Genomic DNA, 15,012 nt, shown 5'->3' with positions numbered 1-15,012 from the left:
CAGTAGGTAGCCCTGACTGGCGAGGGCCTGTTGTATGGGATCTATGACCGGTGGGTTTATTATGGCCAGTTAGTTCTGTTACACAAGTGTGGCAGTGGACGAACCCAAGTGCAGAACACCGGCGTGGAGACAGAGTTGGGAGGCGACCTTGATGTAGCGAGTGTAGAATCGGTATCCAAGAATGATGCTGGACTTAGAACTGGCAGTCCTAAGAACCATGAAACGAGGTTACTCACACCAGAGTCGACCAACGAACTGGCAGCGCTTTGTTGTGATCACAGGGTCTTTATCCTGGTTTTTCCGATGGAAAACAGGTGTTTGTAGTTAGTGGAACCTGGGAATGATTAGAAACTAAATGAGGGGATTGAGGCCCAATTCCTGAGGTAAATAGCAAGGTGGGGGATTGCCAGAGAGGACCATGACAGTTTTCACCATGTATGATCTGGGTTGTACTTCTTCAAGTACTGTAGCTTTCTGTGTCCATGTGTTCATTATGTCTTGTATCCTTACTTCATCTCCTTGGTGCAGTTCAGGTAATGGATGAGAACATCTGTCAAGGTATGTTTTCTGCTTTGCTTTGTGTTCAGCTATCCATCTTTTCACTTGTTCACCTTCCTTTGTTCTCAGAAGGCTCTCTCATTTATTGGCAGATTGGATCTCAAATGGTGTCCCGTCAGGAGCTGAGCAAGTGAAAATCCACATTCAAGTGGTGTACTATGATAAGCTAACAAAGCTTTATAAAAATCACCTCCACTATCTTTTGCTTTGTGCATCGGTTTCTTGATAATTCCTACCGACTTCTCAACTAATCCATTGGACTGAGGGGAAAATGGACTGGATGTTGTATGAACAAAGCTCCATTCATGAGCAAAACGTCTCATGCATTCACCACTGAATTATGAACCATTGTCTGTGAAAACTTCATCAGGTACACCATGTCTGTAAAAAACTGATTTCATGCATGTGGTTACATTTTCTGCTGTTGTTCTGCTCAGACCACACTCTTCAGGATACAATGAGTAGTAATCTGCTATTAATAGATGATCTTTGTTGTCAGTGACAAACAGATCAACGCCAACCTTCTGCTAAGGTCTCTGAGGACTAGGATGTGGATGCAATGGCTCCTTAGGGTTGTTAGGTTGGTATTTAAAGCATATTCAACAAGAGGACACCAATTCTGCAATTTCTGTCAAGCTCTGTTTTCAGTTGATCACGTAAGTCAAAGGCACTTTTCTACATGGATGTACTATGGGTGGCCCTGTGTTGTCAATTTTAATCGTGTGCTCTCCTGGAAGACAACTAATCCCTTTGAACAAGTCCTCATACACTTTCATCAAGTGACTGTATTCTGACTCTGTGTCACTGTCCAGGACTAAGACTCTTTTCAGCATAGTCAGTCTCTCACAGGCAGATAAACCCGATATTCACTGTACATTCTTAGGCATGACCACAAATGAAAGCATGTGCTCAATATTTTTGTGTGATACTTTTGCCACATATTCCTTTAACTGGAATGTCTGCACCTGAATATCCAGTCACTTTTATATTTCTCTGATGTAACTTTGGTCTTGGCTTTAATGCATTAAACTCTGATTCTGCAAGAACATTTACTTGTGCTCCAGTATCCATTTCAAACAGATTAATGTTTTCGTTCACTGGCAATGGCATGGTCCAGTCATTCTTACTTTGTTTGTTTTCACAAAGCACATCTATATAAAGCTCCTCGCGTTCATTTTCAAGCGCTGCATTTACGTGTTTTATTTCCTTTCTACTTCTGCAACAGTGTAAAAAATGATTACTCTTACCACAGTTGTTGCATATTTTCTGATACGCTGAACACTTTTTAGGTCAGTGCTGCTGCCCAGAGCGATCACAAAGTTTTTTTTTCAGATAACTTCTTGGTCTCCATCAGTTTCATTGTCACTTAGTTATTTTTTCTAATATGTTCGCGCTTAACAGCCTCTACGCTGCTGTTCTTGCTAAAAAACTCTTTAGCCTGTGACATCACGGTCTCCAAAGCTTTGCAGAGTGCCACAGCTTTTTCCAAATTCAAATCTTATTCTAACAGTCTTTCTCTCAGACCATTATCCAGAATCCCGCAAAACAATTCTGTTTTTAATGAGAAAGTCTGTAAGCTCTGCAAACTTGCAAGGTTTACTGCGATTTCTCAATTCTGTAACAAATTGATCAATCGTTTGACCAGCTTTCTGTTTGCATGTAAAGCATTTACATATGTCCATATGTCACATTGCGCTCCAGTATACAAAGTGCTTCAAACATGTCGATTATCAATTTTAGATTCAAATTATCTCCATTCTCAAAAGTAAAATGGTTATATACCTCAACTGCATCGTCCCCAATCATGTGAAATAGAATTGCAACTTTTGTTTATTCCGATTTATTTTCTGCTCCAATCACCAACAAATAAACTGCATGTCTGTGTTGTATCTCGGTTGTACAGCAGCTGAAAGGAAAGCACTTCAGTGGGTCGTCTCTAGCACATCGGGACGCAGCTCCCAGCCCTGGAGGACACCTACAGCTCACGCTGCCTAAGCAAAGCTACAAGCATCTGTAAGGACAATACACACCCATGCAATCATCTGTTTGAACTTTTTCCATCTGGCAGATGTTATAGATTTTCTATGCCCACACTTCCTGACTGAAAAATAGCTTTTTCCTGGAGCTATAATTGCTCTGAACCAATCGATCAAGCATCATCCATAAATCTGTTCTATTGCTACTTTTAATACTGGTTTAATGGCTGTCACACATCTGAGTTGTACTTTTGTACTGCTAGACATTGCTCGTACTGGCTGGTTACTTGATTTTATTTATTGTTTACTGTATTTATTTTATTTGTTGTTTTATAGCATTGAGTATGAGAGTTGCAAACACATTTTTGCTGTATTGGTGCATGACAAATTGTACAATGCAATGACAAAAAAGATATTTTGATTTCGATAAATTTCAAAACGCTGTTTAAATCTTTTCCAGTTTTTAGCAACGTTTCCAGTCAGCTGAAGCATTGATGGGGGTTGCAAAACTTCCATTTTTAAAACAGTTAGCCCACCCAAAACAGTTCGCGCTCTTTTTTCTATTATCCTTGCTTCTCCTGTATTAGCGAAACATATTATTCTTCCAGACTGACTTCTGACACCATGTTGTGTTCTTTACACATACCGTGGGTTACTAAGATCAAACCATATTCTGAAAGAATTAAAACTAGAATTTTTTTTTACAGCAACCAAAACCAAACACGCTTTCACCATACAGTTTCTAGATCATTCCTCATTCCTGCACATGCTCCCGACCCTGTCCAATCATGTTCTTACACGGGACACACATGTGGTAAACCATGTATATCTGTCTGGACACACCCCTCTGCTGACTGCTGCTGTGGCTCCTCCCACGGTCATCCAGCGTGGACGTGCTCCATTTTACTGCTAATAAAAGCCTTTCAGTATTTACTCTACTTCCAGTCTTTTGGAGTTATTGATAGTACATCAAAATGATATCACCACAGATGGGGGTCAAAGAGGACAGCCTGGCCTATGGTTAGAGAACTGTATATGTGTGTGGATGGGAGGGAAGGACAGGGCCTGTTTTTGCTGTTGTGTTCTGTGCAGTTCCTGAATCTTGAATATTCAATTTAGTGAGCAATTGCAAACTTGCCGGACTTCCAGTTGCAATCCGTTTTGATTCCTGTTCCCATTCTCACTCTGACCTAAATGTCCTTGGCCATCTCCACCACTAGGGAGAGGCTAAGTATGAGCAGCAGCTCAAAATTTGCCTGGGCAGTCTGTAACCCAATGGCACATTCATTGAATTCTGCAATTTCAGATAACCAGCTCGCTGTCTTTTTTTTTAAATCTTTCTTCCTGTTCTACCCAGTTCCTTGTACACCCTCTGCAGTCCCTCTACCACCCAGTTTCTTTCTCTTCCTCCATCCATTACCCACACAGTCCTCTCTCTACTGCTCCTATCTTTCCACCCCACCTTTCTTTCCTATCTAATTACATCATATTCATGGCTCCACCTATCATCTTCCATCTGCTCATCACCCCATTGTATTCTAGATCCATTTATTACTTACCAGCTCTTGCTCCATCCTTTCCCCTCACCTCATTATACTGGTTATCTCCCCTCTATCTTTCATTCCAGGTCTAGAACTTCTACTGATCCTCTCCTTCCATTGATGCTGCCTGACCTGTTAAATTTCTCCAGTCATATTGTGATCATGTGATCTCTTTGTATTGTCTGTTTTCTGCTCTAACTGAAAAAGAAGTACATTGTGGGAGACAGGAATGAGTAGAATTGTATCTGAAAGAATCAGCTTCAGATGATTCAGGTATGTGGGCGTGGTGGTCTCTTGTTGGTCCTGGTGGTCAGTGGGAATTAAAAGGATATTCCTGGAAGAAAAGTATTGGATCATTAACAGATCTTGATCCTGTCACAGGGGCAGAGGACAGTGGAATGGAGATTGGTAGTGGGTTGGAAAGGCAGCCCTGAGGGATTCTAGAGCTTTTAATATAGTCTTATTAGACCAATAGTAAAAGATTGGAAAGTCAGTCCTGAAGACAGGAAGAACTTAGTGAAAGAAAATTTTGAAAATTCACTCTGTTTTATTTTATCAATTTTTCAGGAAGAAGCCCCACCTGGGAGCAGTTAATGTTGCATTTGCCCGCTGGCTCCCAGCTCAATATGAGGATGGATTTTCACTTCCAAAAGGTTGGAGTAGGAGGAAATTTTATTCAGGATTTCGTTTGCCACCAGTAAGCAAAAAGTTATTTGTATGGATGAAAGGGAGCAAAACAGATTTATTTGAAGGTTAAAATTTTTTAAAGGTTGGCTTTATTTGTCACATGTATATCAAAACATTGAAGTATGCAGTGAAATGCATCATTTGTGTCAAAGCAAATCAGCGAGGGTTGTGTTAGGGGCTGTCTGCAAATCCAGTGCTAACTTTACATACCCACAACTCACTAACCCCAAATGTATGGTATGAAACCAGAACACCTGGAGAAACCCGTGTCCTCACAGAAAGAGGATACTAACTCCTTACAGACAGCGGTGGGAATTGAATTGGTGATGCAAAGCGGCTGCACTAACTACTACACTAACATACCGCCCCCATGGTAGCTCTCTCTCAATGTCATTCTCAGCTAAAGCACTTCCCACATTTCTAGTTCTCCAACTTTGAAGAGTCTTATTCCATTATATACAAAGAGACTGAAGTTAAGGAATTGTTGAAAATAGCATTTCCTTCTGAATGAAACCTCTATCTCTTCAGCTTTCGGTACCGTCACTACAGCACCCTTTCCTGATGAACATATACCTGGAAAATTGTTACAGCAGGAATAATAGAGCCGATTTTTGTGATAATGAGAAAAAACACCAAGCATTGACATGTATCTTGTGGATAATGCAAAATTGTGTACACAATGGTGTTGTCTAACCAGATATTCTGTATTTGCTAAGCATTCTCAATAACCCTGTGCATACCCATTCTTCAGCAGAAGGCACGTTCAGTATAATTGAAAATCTCAGCACTCTTAAAACACATTCATTAGTTTGTTACTCTCACGTGTACAGAGATACAATGAAAAATTTCTCTTTATGTGGCATCCAGGAAGATCACACCTATTATAAGTACATCTAAGTAATAAAAACAGATGCAGAATTTATTATAGAGTCAACAGAGGAAATGCAGTACAAGTAAGCAAATAAAGTGCTAAGCTTTGACAAAGTAATTGGGAAGATTAAGAATACATTTTTTAAAGAAAGCAATGTGTTCTTTAACATTATTAACAAAAAATATTGCATCGTGCAATCTTTTCCTGATATGCAGGATGATATGTGGATTGCACTTAATTCTATGCAATCTTTCAAGTAGAAGCATGCATGACCTAGAGTAGTAAAGCAACATTACAAAGTTACAATTCTAGTCTGGACAAAGTCTCTGGATCAGCAGTATAAGGTGAGGAGGCTCCTCCCAACAACTAGCTTTAACATTGTGCTTGGACCCACTGAGGTGGAATAGTCCTTCAATTCTAGGTGCCTAGTTTTCTTTATCTCTAATGACAATGAATACTGAAAAATACTGGCAGAGTTTGGTGTTCTTTATTGATTTCCAGAGCCAATAATTATGTTTCCAAGGAATAAGGCCTACATTGTTTTATGCTTTATTCCTATTTTTTTCAGTTGCGAAGTGTTTCAAACAAGATTCTACAGGTGGCCAATCAGATTAACAATAGTTAATCTTCCAATTCTTTATACTCCTGGATTTGTTGTCGGACTGCACCTCTACCTAACTTACATCTCTCAAGTTCCAAAGCTTTCATCCTTTCTAAAAATATCCTACCAAGCTTGTTGTCAAATACTTTCTTCTTTGAATATATATCTATTTAGTTCTGGTCTACTGTATTCTCGAGCTTATCAAAGCTCTGTATAACTGAGTTGTTTTTGTGGACATCCAGTCTTTGGTAGCATGCAGGATCACATGGGATCGCTATTAACCCAAAAGGTCTCTTTTGGTAACTGAAATACATACATTGCAAACCTTTAGCCATGTGGTCATATGCTTGATATTAACATTTAGTTTAATGACTAGAAGACAATTGTTTATTTGGTGTTTCTGAAAGGACCAGTGACTGGTTATTGCAGAGAGGAATGCACTTTAAGACTATATTAGCCAGTTCTTTCAATGATGAATGTCAGCTGGAATAACCCCTTGGCTTTTTTAGTGTCATTTTGTGTTACTTGATGAATCAGAGCCAAACTGAATGTAAATAACCTGGCAGATCGCACTTAGTTACTGACTACTTGCCCATTACTGTCCATGATTTATATGTCTGTAGACAATTCAGATCAATGCTAACTGAATTTATTATCTAAAGTGATTGCATTGTTATTGATAATGGCAGAGGGGCATTCAATACCAGTCCAATGACTTTGGTTAACAGAATCAGAATCAGGTTTATTATCTCTGGCATGTGTTCTGAAATTTGTTAACTTAGCAATAGAAGTTCAATGCATTACATGATATAGAAGGATAAATAAATAAACAAACAAGTAAATCAATTACAATATATGTATATTAAATAGATTAAAAATCATGCAGAAACAGAAATAATATATATTAAGAAAGTGAGGTATTGTTTACAGATCCAATGTCCATTTAGGAATTGGATGGCAGAGGGGAAGAAGCTGTTCCTGAATTGTTGAGTGTGTGCCTTCAGGTTTCTGTACCTCCTTCCTGATGGTAACAATGAGAAAAAGGCATGCCTTGGGTACTGGAGGTCCTTAATAATGGATGCTGCCTTTCTGAGACACCGCTTCTTAAAGATATCCTGGGCATTTTGTAGGCCATAACTAATATATAACTACCTCAGTACAGTATCTTAGTGGCAATTGACAATAGAGTTTTCCATAGATACTATTAGTGCATTAGGACTGTATTATGCTTCGCACTCAATTTAACCAGCTTAATTTTAGACAGCTTTCCTGAAGTTTACCACAAATCTTCTCTAATCTATTTATTTGGATCCTTGAAGAACTAAGCATGTAAACCTTCTAAAGCTGCTTCCACCTCCTTCCCTATCATCTGTCTTTCATTCAGCTTTTCTCCCTGTCACCTATATCTTTATAGCTAATAAACTAAATCGATTCAAAAAAGGGACTTTTAAAATTCATTGTTCTGTTTGTCCAGCTAGCTTCTCCACAGGTTTTGAGCGGTTAATCCTAAATTCCCATATGCTCTGATAGGTTAACTGTCTACTGATAGCAATATCTTATTCTTGGAAAGGTATTTATTTCAGCTGAAGTGTGTGTACTTATGAGTGAGGAAGATTTATCTGCGAGGAATGCCGGTTTATCTCATGAATTAGCATGGGCACACACAAATGCCTGAAATTGGTTTTATTATTCTCGTTATTAGATACCTCACAATGCCCGCAGCTTCAATAACAGTGTAGCCTGCATGCCTTTCTTGTGATCTGCTCCTATACGTGGTACTGGTGAGACAGTCTCATTCTACGGACACGGTAGCATTCGGGAACAGCTAAACGCTGTAACATCCTTTATCGATGCTAATATAGGATATGGAAGTGCCAAGTCGATTACAAATCGAATCCGAAACCATATGTCTGATCTGGGACTGCTGAAAGTTAACCAGAACTACTCTGACAATGGGCTGGAGTACTTACCATTTAGCAATAGTGAACAAGAAAGCCCTTGTACAATGAATCCCAACAACACTGGAGTTCCATGTTTCTTAGCAGGTGAGAGTTCCAGTACAATACAAATAGAAATATCCGTCGTGGTGGATCATTTTATCTTTTCAATTAAGATGATCAGTTCACCTGATAACTCAATGAAATTATGAGTGAGGTTCTGCTCCAAAAATGTGATTTTGAGAAATTGTGGATTCTCTAATATCAGACATCCAACAGAATAGGCCAGGTTATCTCCCGTGCTCCCAAGCCAGAAACCCACTGTTTCTGAACCAACCCACCATAGTTCATGAAGGAGCAATAAAATATAGCGTATCAAGGAATGTATATCATTAAAAGAAAACATAGTAACTAACTTAAAATCCTCTTTAACCTGTTTTCACAACAGAAAAGAAGACATTCAAGTTACTTCCATTAATAAAATTACTTCTTTACATTTCAATTGGCCTTGGCTGCAACTCAGCAAGAACACTCTGATCTTTAAAAGTCATTTACTCAATGTCTTTTAAGTCTACTTTTTAATTCTCTGAACTTTGAGTAGTTAGCTCTAACCTCAAGAATAAGACGTGAAGCCCTAATCCACTTCTTTCCATTCAGGGTATGGGAGAAGACCTTCATGTCTGTCTTCAACAGGTAAGAACACTATACCCCGTGCTTTCTCTCCACCACTGAGATTCACCCCACAGCCTCTGTTCTCCCTCCATAATCAGAATTGGAATCAGATAACCTTGGAATCTGAACCAAAATCCGGTTTATTAACCCTGACACATGTCTTGAAATACGTTGTTCTTGTAGCAGTAGTACAGTGCAGGAAGTAAAATAAAATTTACTGTAAGTAACAATAAAAAACTAAAATAACAAATAATGTGAAAGAGGAATAATGTGGTAGTGTTCATGAGTTCATGGACCATTTAGAGCTCTGATGGTGGGGGGGGGGAGATGATGTTCCTAAAACATTGAGTGTATTTCTTCAAGCTCTTGTACCACCTCCCTGATTAGAAGAGGACATGCCTGGAAGATGAGGGTCCTTGATTCCTTGATGAAGGATGCTGCCTTCTTGAGACATACGTTTTAAAGATGTTCTCAATTGTGGGAAGGCTTCTGCCTCTCTCTTTGACATTCAAGTTTACCTGTCAGGAGTGTTCCCTGTTGCGCATGGTCACTGCTCACCCAGTGAGGTTCAGAGGAGTAAATATTGATCCTGAAACATTCTCAGCAGGAAATGACTAAACTGTGAGACGGTCAGTGACTGCTCAATGCAGGATCAGTATGCCTTCTGAATTTTAGTTCCTTCTGGCCACAAAGTAAAAGCAGAATTAAAAGGCGTTGAGTAAATGAATTGAAAGAAAGGGTGAATATTTAAAGGCTGGTCACATTTGAAATAAAAAAAAGATTGCACTGGTTCAGCTGCAATGTGACCTTGGTTGTGAAGGTAGGAAATGTGGAAGTTTTGGCCATAATCTTCCTATCTCCCTTAAGTTCTGCAGGATTGATAACTGTGGATATGTCAAAAGAGGTAAATTCAGCAACTGTTTGCTAATTAACCTGATGTTAGAGGTGGGCAGGAAACCCTTGTAGATATAATCCAAGAAAGATATTAATTATCACTTGAAAAAATATGAATTAGTAAGTAAAAGCACTACATATTATACCAGAGCTTTATATTAAGAGCTTAGAAGAGAAACTTGAAGGAATTGTGAAAGTCTGATGAAACTGAATTTGTTCTTATAGCAGCAAAAATGAAAAGGCAACCTGATAAAAGCATTTAAAATCATGAAGGGATTTCTAGAGATTGATTTCTATGACAGAGGCTCAGTAACTAAAGGAGACAGATGAAATGCAATTGGTGAATGAATCAGAGACAACATGTGGAAAAAGTATTGATAAAACAAGTTATTACATTCTGGAATCCACTAAACTGTACTGAATGGAAGGATGGAGAAGCAGATTTACTAACATGTTTCAAGAGAATTGGCTTAATAATGTTGAAAGCTGGGTTAAGAGCAGGTTAAAGGGACAAATTGGAAAACCTTTTTTGAAGAACTGATAGAGATCAAAGGAGTTGATGGGCTTCTTTCCGTGTATTTTCATTGTACAAATTTGTAATTATATCAAGTTAATTACATCAATGCAGCCAAAAGAAGTACAACAATAAGCAGATTTAACATGAGAAATTTTCCATCAATAAAGCATTAGGTCTTTCATGTACTTGTAAGTGTGTAAGTGAGTGACTTGCAGGGCTGAAATAAAAATAACCCAAGCAAAATTAATGTATTTAATATAAATTGATATGATACTCTGCAGAAGCAGAAATCAAATACATTGCACAATAGAAGTGAGTTATCATTCATTATATTGGGAGAGGAAGGTAAAGCGATAAGTCTGGGATTGATGAACAGTACAGGGAAAATGTTGGTTTCTGGGGAACTCTCAGTAAGTTGGAAACAGGTAAATATGAATCCTATTTGCAAAACAAGCTTTATTCAATGAGACATGGACCAAAGGTTTATCTTAGCTCTCTGTAAAATCAACAGAATGAATTATCAGGAATTTTAAAAAAAAGCATTATCTTCATTTAAACAATTTGAGAGATCAGTTGAAATTCTTGGGGACATAGCCATCAGTGTCCTATCTGGATGTTGACAACTGACCAGTCTGTTCTTTTCAGCAAATGGAGGCAGGATCAATGACATTATTGCAATACTAACTTGTGGCCTGAGTGACCAATGTTTTTCTTCAGGGCTGACGTGTGACTAAGATGTGATAAGGCCATAAAAGCTCATTACTAAACTGTTTTGTATTAGGAGTAGTTATGTTCCTGTATGCCCCACAGGAAAATTTACACATTCTCTAAAGTGAACTCTCACTCCTTTCGTCTAATGAGGCTCTTCCTCAGAGATCACTCCTCAACATTTAGTCAAGTTACGGCAATTGTGTAAAATCATTGATTCTCATCCACTTCGTTTTCATTTCAGTCAAGAAATAGTTTAAGAAACCTCTGCTTAAAATTTTTATCTCTTGCTGCTAACAGATAGAACAGGAGCAAATTAACATCTGTAAATTACTACTGGAAATTTTTTTTTTAAATGGCTCCTGTCTTTTTCATTAACTCTCTTTATTGTAAATGGCTTGTCATGAATTGGAAAATCTTTCCTGTTTGGCTATCTCATCTAATGAAGCTCATTCAACACTCTGTATATAAATGCTTAGCTACGTGTGTGTTGGGCATGGTCAATATGCATAACTCTGATATGATGCCCTGATGAAAGATCTCGACCCAAAACGTCGACTGTCCACTTCCCTCTATAGATGTTGCCTGATCCTTTGAGCTCCTCCAGTGTTTTGTGTATAACACTGATATTGCTGTTTTGTTGACCAAATGGAATTGGTTTATCTCACTGAAACTACTAGAAAGTCTTTAATCTATTTTAGATAAAAGAGAGGGAAATGGGATTGAAAAATTATGCAAAAAAAGATAAGAAATGATTTCAAACCAAGACTGAAATATAACTAATAAAAGGCTGATATTTTCTTCAGTGATGCAAAATTGTTGTCAATGTAATATTTATCTTGGATCAGCAGGAGATGGATGTGTGAATGAGCACCTGGGGCTCTTGTCCTTTCATGTGTTGTTTCTACGAGAACACAACCATCTAGCAAGAGAACTGAAGATGCTGAATCCACACTGGAGTGGTGAAACAATCTATCAGGAAGTGAGAAAAATCATGGGAGCATTTCATCAAGTAATTTATAATAGGATGCATCCAAATGTGAGATGGATTTAGTAAGAATAGAATCACATTCATAGAAAGATACAACTCAAAACGAACCCTTCAGTCTATTGGGTCTGCACTGACCATCAACTGTCCATTTACACTCATCTTGAATTTTAATCCTTTCTTGTCTTGTCCTCCCTACATTCCCATCAAATGTCTCCAGATATTACCACTTACATTGGCCAACCACACTACCAACTAAAATATCTTTGGGATCTCAGAGGAAATAGAGTGCTTAAAGGAACCCCAGGGCTGTAGTGTGAATATCTAACTCCAGACAGATGGTGCTCAATATCAAAATTGAACCAGGTACTGTGATGTAGGTCTCCACCAGCTGCACCATTGTGTTGCTCCAATTGGGCAGTGATTGAAAATAGAGTGGGTATTTCTTCCTTAGTATCTTAATTCAATTTTGCATTTGCCCAGTTTTCTACCTCGTTTCTATCGACTAGTAGGATATATTAAAATGGACATGCATTGTACAAACGTCTGTACATTAAAATGGCAATGGTATAGTGGTAATATATTTTCTATTGTAGGTTCCTCTTTTATTTTTGACAACAATTATATCATTGTTTATTCACCATTCCTGACCTTACTGATTCTAAATCCATGACCTCCATACCCAACAAATCTATGGTAGAATTTACACCCCAGTCATTGCTATTGTTCAGATGTGTGTCTCATCTTACTTTCTTAAGAACAGGAATGATCAATAATTGGTTCTGATAGCATGGCAGTCAAGCAACTGAACTAGTAACTATAGACTTGAACATTATTCCAGAGACAAGAGCAATTGCATCTAAAATTCCATCCTTTCACCGGTAACTCTCACTGATGGATATCTCTGACCTGTAGTTGAAACTGAGTAACCTCTATTCATCTCTTGTTAACACTAACAAGAGACAGACATCAAGCTTGCCTGCAACATCCACATCTTGGGAATGAATAAAAGAATTACATTGTAGCATGTTGCTGAAGAAGATCACTATGTCCATAAAAATATAGTATTTAGTAAAAGCATCACATCAATCCCAATCATTAACTTTCTTTCCAAAGCTTGAAAACTATTCTTTCACAAGTCACTATCCAATTCTCATGACCAAGGAGCACAGGTTGACAGGTGAATCCAATTCATTGCCAGCTTGTACTTCTTCTCCTCCCTCATCCCCTGTCTGCCTCCCCCTTCTTTTCCAGTTATGATGAAACATCTCAGTCCAGAATATTGACTGTTTATTTTCCTCCATATATGCTGCATGTCCTGGTGAGTTCTTTCAGCATTTTGTGTGTTGCTGTGGAATTTCAGCACCTGCAGAATTTCTTGTGTTTACTTTTCAATTCCTTCTGATTGATTCTATTTCCATCACCCTTAAGTCAGCAAATTTCAGAACATCAATATTTTGTGTAGAAAGCTTTTCTTCACATCACTCTTTTATATACCTATAGTGGACTAAAATGCTTGAGCATGTAGACAATAAGAAAGAGGATATGCTGAAGATTTTGAAAAGCATTAAGTTAGATAAGTCACCGGGTCTGGATGAGATATGCCCCAGGCCACTGTGGAAAGAGAGGGAGGAGATGCTGAGCCTCTGCAATGATCTTTGCATCATCAATAAGGATGGGAGAAGTACCAGAGGATTGGAGGATTGTAAATGTTGTTCCAGCAATGTTGTTCCCTTGTTCAAGAAAAGGAATAGAGATAATCCAGGAAATTATAGACTAGTGGGTCTTATTTTAGTGGTGGGCAAGATGTTGGAGAAGATCCTGAGAGACAGGATTTATGAGCATTTGGAGAGACATAACCTGATTAGGGATAGTCACCATGGCATTGTCACAGGCAGGTCATGCGTTATGAGCCTGACTAAATTCTTTGAGGATGTAACAAAACACATTGATGAAGGTAGAGCAGTGAATGTAGTGTACATGGATTTCAGTAAGGCATTTGATAAGGTTCTCCATGCAAGACTCATTCAGAAAATAAGGAGGCATGGGATCCAAAGAGACCCTGCTTTCTGGATCCATAATTGGCTTGCAACAGAAGGCGAAGTGTGCTTGTAGATGGTTTATAATCTACATGAAGTCAGTGACCAGTGGTGTTCTGCAGTAATCTGTTCTGGGACCCCTCCTCTTTGTGATTTTTATAAATGATATGGATGAAGAGTAGAAGGGTGGTAGTAAGTTTGCTGATATCACAAAGGTTGGGGTGTTGCGAATAGTCTGGTGGGTTGTCAGAGGTTACAGTGAGACATCAGGAGGACACAGAACTGATTGGAGAAGTGGTAGATGGAGTTCAAACAGGTAAGTGTGAAGTGGTTCATTTCTCTAAGTTATATTTGAGGGCAGAATATAGTATCAGTGGTAAGATTCTTGGAAGTGTGGAGGATCAGAGAGATCTTGTGGTCCTTGTACATAGAACACTCAAAGCTGCTGCGTAAGTTGACAGTGTTATTAAGAGGGCTTATGGTGTATTGGTATTCATCATCCATGGGACTGAGTTCAAGAGCTGTGATGTATTGTTACAGCTATATGAGACCGTTGTCAGACCCCACTTGGAGTACTGTATTCAGTTCTGGTCACCTTACTACAGGAAGGATATGAATACTATAGAAGGAGTGCACAGGAGACTTACAAGATGTTGCCTGGATTGGAGAGCATGCCTTATGAGAATAGATTGAGTGAGCTTGGCCTTTTCTCCTTGGAGCAACGGAGGATGAGAGGTGACCTGATAGAGGTGTATAAAGTGATGAGAGGCATTGATCATGTGGATAGCCAGAGGCTTTTTCCCAGGGCTGAAATGGCTAACACAAGGGGACATCATTTTGAGGTGCTTGGAAGAAAGTACAGAGGCGATGTCAGGGGTAAGTTTTTCCACATAGAGAGTGGTGGGTGCATGCCGTGCACTGCTGGCAATGGTGGTGGAGGTGGATACAATAGAGTCTTTTAAGAGACTCTTAGATAGGTACAAGAGCTTAGAAAAATAGAGGGCTATGCTGTAGGGTAATTTT

At 38.7% G+C, this 15,012-nt stretch overlaps 1 pseudogene; it reads left to right on the top strand.

The window, feature by feature from the left end:
• The window catches only part of LOC132395201 (myeloperoxidase-like), a 40,002-nt pseudogene that overhangs the window by 18,906 nt on the left and 6,084 nt on the right, over positions 1-15,012 (top strand).

The sequence above is a fragment of the Hypanus sabinus genome, chromosome 6, assembly GCF_030144855.1.
Source record: "Hypanus sabinus isolate sHypSab1 chromosome 6, sHypSab1.hap1, whole genome shotgun sequence".
In the NCBI taxonomy this organism is placed as follows: Eukaryota; Metazoa; Chordata; class Chondrichthyes; order Myliobatiformes; family Dasyatidae; genus Hypanus; species Hypanus sabinus.
The sequence above is the reverse complement of the archived record's forward strand: the minus strand, read 5'-3'. Positions and strand labels throughout refer to the sequence as shown.